This window comes from Camelina sativa, chromosome 17 (assembly GCF_000633955.1).
Source record: "Camelina sativa cultivar DH55 chromosome 17, Cs, whole genome shotgun sequence".
NCBI lineage: Eukaryota > Viridiplantae > Streptophyta > Magnoliopsida > Brassicales > Brassicaceae > Camelina > Camelina sativa.
This window is the reverse complement of record NC_025701.1, coordinates 35,109,748-35,117,560: the sequence shown is the minus strand read 5'-3', so window position 1 is coordinate 35,117,560 and position 7,813 is coordinate 35,109,748.

Here is a 7,813-nt window from a genome sequence, read left to right as displayed (position 1 = left end):
CTTCCAATCTACCAGGGAGACAAAGATCCGGTCCAGTTCATGACGTCCTTCATGGCGACCATGTCCAAAGCACGATTCACCGACGAACAGAGGGACGCCGGTTGCTGTCAGCTATTCGTCGATAGCCTTTCCGGCCCTGCCTTGGTATGGTTCACAAGGCTCGAGCCGAACTCAATCGACAACTTCGACCAGTTGTCCAAAGCTTTCCTCAAGAATTACCGAATCCTCATCGAACGAGGCGTTGACCTTTGTTAGCTTCTCCTTGAATCTGTTCAAGAAACTGGCGATGGGCCTTCAGAAAGGGCATGATCCCTGGATCACCATTACGAAAGGACCTCAACATCCGGGAACCCAAGGACCTTGACGACGCACTGCATCGAGCTTCCAGATTCGCGCTCGATGAGGAAGAAGAGGCTCAAATAGCCGCGAAAACTAACGACGAACAATCGTCGCATCCCCCCAAGGCTAAAAACCGGGTCGAACATCACGAACCCCGCAAGCACCACGCAGTCTCCGAGGCGGAAGAACAAGATAAGCAGCCGTCTGACCCGAAGGAACTCTACTGCGACTTTCACATGACCCCCGGTCACTCCACACATGAGTGCGTCCACCTGAAGAATTATTTGTATGGGAAGTATCTCTCTGGCGAAGTCGAAGCTGTCTTTCAGCCAAAAAGCGTTCGCGGAGGCAGCGGTCGCCGTGGGGGATGGCGTGGTGGACGATCTAACGGAGGCCGCGCTACAGGTGGCGGACGAGGCTACAACGCACCACCTAACACAGTCCAACAACCGGCCAACCAAGCATTCGTGAACCACCAAGAAGAGGCGTCCCAAGCAGACGAACTGCTTGGCCCTCCCAAGCGGCAGAGGGGGCAAAACCCGGAGCGGGCCAATTCCCCTCCCCGAGGACGAATAACCATGATACTTGGCCCACCGGAGGACTGCACAGACTCCGTCCGCGCATTGAAGAAGAGGGCACGACAAGTTTGCACCCTTCGAACAGCTCCGAGCGAGCCTTCACTCTGTTCGGACCCGATATCATTCACTTCGGAGGATGCCAAAGGAATCCAACATCCCCATTCGGACCCTTAGATTATCGAAGTCACAATGGGCGACTTCGACGTCGAACGAGTCCTGATCGACACCGGGAGCACCGTCAACGTACTATGCTGGCAAACGTTAGAAAAAATGGGCGTCACACTAGACCAACTGAAACCCGAAACTCGAATGCTGACGGGCTATGATGGGGACGCTAAGATGTCAATGGGCGACGTAAAGCTACAAGTACGAGCTGGCGGAGTGACCCGGAAGACTAAGTTCGCAGTCATTGATGCACCCCCGATCTACAACGCCATTTTGGGGGTACCGTGGATATATTCGATGCAGGCCGTACCATCGACCTATCACCTCTGCCTCAAATTCCCGACCACCACAGGAATTTGCACACTTTATGGCGACCAAAGGATAGCCCGAGTGTGCTCTGTTATCGAAAAAAAGCAGAGGACGGCGGAGAACGTATAGCAATTACAGAGCGGGGACCATCTTACCGGTCCCCACAAGCCAGAGCGGGATCGCCTCAAGTCTCCGGAGTGTCGAATCATTCAGGCAAATATAGACCCCTCCGACCCCTCGCGAACCGTCGGCATCGGGTCCGAACTCGACGAACACATAAAGACGAAGCTGATCGCTTTTCTGCAGTCTCGAGCTTCCACATTCGCCTGGTCAACAAAAGATACGGTCGGGATAAGCCCCGAAGTCATGTGCCATAGGCTCAACATCGATCCTACATTCAAGCTGGTCAGACAGAAACGCAGGCGTTTGGGTCCGTATCGAGCCAAGGCGGTCCAAGACGAAGTCGAACGACTACTCAAGGCAGATCAAATAGTGGAAGTCCAGTACCCTGATTGGTTGGCTAACCCGGTGGTGGTCAAAAAGAAAAACGGCAAGTGGAGAGTCTGCGTGGACTTCACCGATCTCAACAAAGCATGTCCTAAGGACAGCTTCCCTCTGCCGCACATAGATCGTCTCGTCGAAGCTACGGCCGGCAACCAATTGCTTTCATTTATGGATGCATTCTCAGGGTACAACCAGATCGCCATGAGTCCGGCCGACCGCGAGAAAACGGCATTCATCACAGATAGGGGGACCTACTGCTACAAGGTGATGCCGTTCGGATTGAAAAACGCCGGAGCAACCTACCAGCGATTGGTCAACATGATGTTCGCAGATCTGCTCGGCAAAACTATGGAGGTCTATATAGAANGCCCGAGTGTGCTCTGTTATCGAAAAAAAGCAGAGGACGGCGGAGAACGTATAGCAATTACAGAGCGGGGACCATCTTACCGGTCCCCACAAGCCAGAGCGGGATCGCCTCAAGTCTCCGGAGTGTCGAATCATTNGTTTTGACATCTTGGATCAATTCCAGATGAAATTAAACCCAACGAAATGCACATTCGGAGTAACTTCCGAAGATTTCTTGGGGTACATCGTCACTGAACGGGGAATAGAGGCGAATCCTAACCAGATTGAAGCCATCCTGGGATNGCTTTTCTGCAGTCTCGAGCTTCCACATTCGCCTGGTCAACAAAAGATACGGTCGGGATAAGCCCCGAAGTCATGTGCCATAGGCTCAACATCGATCCTACATTCAAGCTGGTCAGACAGAAACGCAGGCGTTTGGGTCCGTATCGAGCCAAGGCGGTCCAAGACGAAGTCGAACGACTACTCAAGGCAGATCAAATAGTGGAAGTCCAGTACCCTGATTGGTTGGCTAACCCGGTGGTGGTCAAAAAGAAAAACGGCAAGTGGAGAGTCTGCGTGGACTTCACCGATCTCAACAAAGCATGTCCTAAGGACAGCTTCCCTCTGCCGCACATAGATCGTCTCGTCGAAGCTACGGCCGGCAACCAATTGCTTTCATTTATGGATGCATTCTCAGGGTACAACCAGATCGCCATGAGTCCGGCCGACCGCGAGAAAACGGCATTCATCACAGATAGGGGGACCTACTGCTACAAGGTGATGCCGTTCGGATTGAAAAACGCCGGAGCAACCTACCAGCGATTGGTCAACATGATGTTCGCAGATCTGCTCGGCAAAACTATGGAGGTCTATATAGAAGATATGCTGGTCAAGTCTTTGATCGCAGAGCAGCACGTCCAACATCTGACAGAGTGTTTTGACATCTTGGATCAATTCCAGATGAAATTAAACCCAACGAAATGCACATTCGGAGTAACTTCCGAAGATTTCTTGGGGTACATCGTCACTGAACGGGGAATAGAGGCGAATCCTAACCAGATTGAAGCCATCCTGGGATTACCGTCACCGACCAACAAGCGAGAAGTACAACGCCTGACTGGCCGGATCGTCGCTCTGAATCGTTTCATCGCCCGATCAACGGACAAATGCCTCCCGTTTTACCAACTGCTTTGCGGAAATAAAGATTTTCATTGGGACGAGGAATGCGAGGTCGCCTTTCGTCAGCTAAAGGAGTATCTGACATGCCATCCAGTGTTAGTCAAACCGGAGGACGCCGAGGCGTTGTACCTCTACGTCTTGGTTTCAAGTTCGGCAGTCAGCGGGGTGTTAGTCCGAGACGATCGCGGAGATCAAAAGCCCATCTTCTATACAAGCAAAGCACTTAACGACGCGGAATCACGGTACCCCACGCTGAAAAAACTGGCCCTTGCGGTGATCATCGCAGCACGGAAACTACAACCCTACTTTCAGTCGCACTCTATCGTCGTGCTCACTGACCAACCACTCTGAACCATCGTCCATAGCCCTCTCCAATCCGGACGCATGGCGAAGTGGGCAGTCGAACTCAGCGAGTACGATATCAAATACCGTTCTCGCCCAAGTCTGAAGTCGCAAGTTCTGGCTGACTTCATCACCGAACTATCGCCCGAGCTTGACAACCCCACCCCCGCGGTGGAGCAATAGACAATGTTCGTCGACGGTTCGTCAACGAGTCACGGCTCTGGGGTGGAACTTATCCTCCGATCCCCCACCGGTGAAATCCTTGAGCAGGCATTGAAGCTCAACTTCAAAGCATCGAACAACGAAACCGAATACGAAGCCGTTCTCGCGGGACTCCGGTTAGCCCGAGGACTTGGAGTCAAACACCTGGAGGTCTTCTGTGACTCCCAACTCGTAGTCAGCCAATTCAGTGGAGAATTCGAACCCATTCTTAATCCAATCCTTCTGCGACATCGACTGTGTTGACGTTTTCTCCAGAAGCCTGAATAGGGTCGACTTCGGTCTGGTCCGGGATGGGATCGACTTCGGCATTCATTGCAGTACGCAACAAGACATGGCGGCAAAGCAGCTATCTTGTCGAACCCATTCTTAATCCAATCCTTTGGGTGAGATTCCAGCATCTCAAGTTTGAGTAGCAGATCTCGCTGTACTTGCTCCGATGCGGCAAGACGATCGCGATATTCCGTGTGGCGATCTTCCACCTCATGAAGAAATTCTTCCAGTTCGCGCCTTTCTTCCGGTTTAACGCGGAACATCAACATCCAGGGAGCTCGGATGTTCGGGTAGTACGCCATCCCCCTTTCGATAGCTTTGGCATTCGAGAACGTCGGCGCATCATTGCCAACTAGTGGGGATTCTACGCTGCTAATCGAGCTTGACATTGTCTTGATTGAGAGTTCTTCTTGGGATGTTTAATCCGTAGGCAGCGCTGGATAGATTTATACGAGTATTGGGAGGAAAATCCCCTTTTCAAAATTGGCAACTTTCCGTGCAAAATGGTAAGAATGCAAATTCTCTGAATTTATCAGTTTTTCCTTTTATGATAAAAAGAAAAATTTCGGCAATTAAGTCCCTAAAGAGAAAATGGGCCGAACAAGTCAGCAATGTTTTACAAGGGTACTCAGACCCGTAGGATTAACAACAAGAAAAAAGAAGAGAAGGAAACAAAAATACAGCTAAGTATCATAGGCACCGGTCAAATCGGCCTGGAAGCTATCGGCACTAGAACCGTACGGATGTTGGACGGAGTCCGGAGCCGTCGTTCCGGGGGGGGGGAAATCCATAGCCGAGCTGATCCGGGGACATGTTGAGATCTTTTTCGTTTAGATCAAGGACATCGATCGCCTTGACAGTCTTCTCGGCTTCGGCCTTTTTCTCGTCAATCTCCTTGATTCGTTCCGTCGGAATGATGGCCCCATTTTCGACCAGATATTGTACAGTTTCATGTATCCCGGAAGCTTGGTTTAGCAGATCTTCCAGGGGACGAACTTTCTCCTGTTCAAGTAGATAGGCCTTGACCTTATCCAGTCGAGTCTGCGCTTTCATTGTTGTTCGCTCCACCTTCTCATAACGATCCCGCCGAAGTCTCTTATCTTCGAAATTGAGCTGAACCTTTAACCCATCGCATGATTCCTGCAGTTCGTTTTTCTCTTCCTCGAGAGTAAGCGCTCGGGAGTTCAGTTCATTAACCCTCAGTTCGGAGTTGGCGATGATACCATCTTTTTCGGCAACAAGCACCTCGAGCTCTTTGATCCTCGCATCCTTGGCGTCGCTGGCAATCCGGCTTTGCTCTGCGCATTCTTTCACCTTTTCGAGCTCCAATCCAGACTTCTTACTGGATTTGGCACGCCTATCGTATAATTGAGTCAGTGTGTTCATCTTGGCGGTAGTCTGTAAACCCGAAGAGCATATGTCAGTTCGCCCGCTGAAATTTCAAGCAAATTAAACAAAATGATAGGGCATACCATTAGGTGGCACTCGGCGACATCAAGGAACGCCTGTTTAAATTCAAGTTCATCAACCGATGGAAGGATTCGACTGGAGGTTTTCAAGGTTCGGAAGAGCTCGCCTGAGGCTTCGCGATTGGTCACCAGAGGGTAGTCGCCGAAGTAATGATAGGAGAAGCGATATGTCTTGTCATTTCTCCTTTCCAGGCGAAATCGATCGGCAAATTCCAGTCCGGCTTCTTCCGCCGAGCGTTTGCGGTTCACTACCGGCTGTGGTTCAGTGACTGGGTTATCTCTGACTTGCTTCTTCTTCTTCTTCCTTCTTTTAGATCCTGCCTCAAGTTGTGGGACACCCTGTTCTTCGCCCGAAACATTGGCATTCTCTAAGGCCAAAGGGGGAATATCTCCTTCTGCAACATCGACTGTGTTGACGTTTTCTCCAGAAGCCTGAAAAGGGTCGACGTCGGTCTGGTCCGGGATGGGATCGACTTCGGTTGGACCCTGAGATGGGTCGATGTCGGCCTCAATGGCAGCCTGAGTGTCTCGGCGAACGATCTGGAAACTGTCGGATTCAAGGACACGTGCTCCGGTAGGTTCCGCAGTTCGTCCTAGTGACCTAGCAAAACTTGGGAATGTCGTCCTGGGTTTGCCCATCGCTGTTTCAACACGGATACGGGTGATGAACTCCCACTGACGATTGTTTCCGGTTAATAGAGCGTCTCTGACAGGATGGTAGTTTGGAGCTAGCCGCGTCGCGCAGAATGGACAATCTGGAAACATGACACGAAAAAGTTAAAACTGGTTAGAGGTGCCGAAGTCAATTAAAACGTGCTGGAAATATAAAATCTACCAGGATTTTCATTCCACACTCTCCGATGGAAACCCAATGGGTTAGCGAGTGTGTACTAATCGACGCGGACGTAGAAGTAGTGGTTCATCGACTTCTTGAATTTGCTCACTCTTTTACCGATAAGGAAATTGTGCGCCGGCCTCATATTCACTTCCCAGCGGTGTAGACTCTTTGATAACTTAAAATTGGATAGTTGTTCAAAACATTGAACTCCAATATTGACCCCGACTTCGGCTGCTACAGTGAGGGCAGCCATAAAGTTACAAATAGCTCCGGGGACGAACTGGCAGATCGCTATCCTGCGTCTTTGGGCGTAGAGCGATATCAACGCAGGGATTGGGAATAAGAGGCGACATTCGGTAAAATAACATTCCTATAGACATATATACCCTTCCGGAGGGTTCCAAGGGCGTTGATCCTCTCGAGGAATCAGAATTGTGACTTTGCTGTTGAATAAACCACATGAGTTCAGCATGTCGTTCATGGTTTTGGACGAACTCAAACTCTTTTCGCCACCAATCTGTCCTTTATGGTCAAACAAGGGATCGATATCCTCGATCAAGAGTCCTAAGGGAACAAACCGATCTTCTTCTTGTGACAGTACGCCTTGAGTCAGTTCGGTGCTTTCCTCTTCAGGACGAACTGATGGCAACGACAATACTTGTGAAGATGAAGTTCCTCTGAACAGCGAACAAGGTGTGGTGGGACTTCGGAAGCCGATCTACTCGACTCACCGATCTGCGCGGTATNCACTTCCCAGCGGTGTAGACTCTTTGATAACTTAAAATTGGATAGTTGTTCAAAAAATTGAACTCCAATATTGACCCCGACTTCGGCTGCTACAGTGAGGGCAGCCATAAAGTTACAAATAGCTCCGGGGACGAACTGGGAGATCGCTATCCTGCGTCTTTGGGCGTAGAGCGATATCAACGCAAGGATTGGGAATAAGAGGCGACATTCGGTAAAATAACATTCATACAGACATATATACCCTTCCGGAGGGTTCCAAGGGCGTTGGTCCTCTCGAGGAATCAAAATTGTGACTTCGCTGTTGAATAAACCACATGAGTTCAGCATGTCGTTCACGGTTTTGGACGAACTCAAACTCTTTTCGCCACCAATCTGTCCTTTATGGTCAAACAAGGGATCGATATCCTCGATCAAGAGTCCTAAGGGAACAAACCGATCTTCTTCTTGTGACAGTACGCCTTGAGTCAGTTCGGTGCTTTCCTCTTCAGGACGAACTGATGGCAACG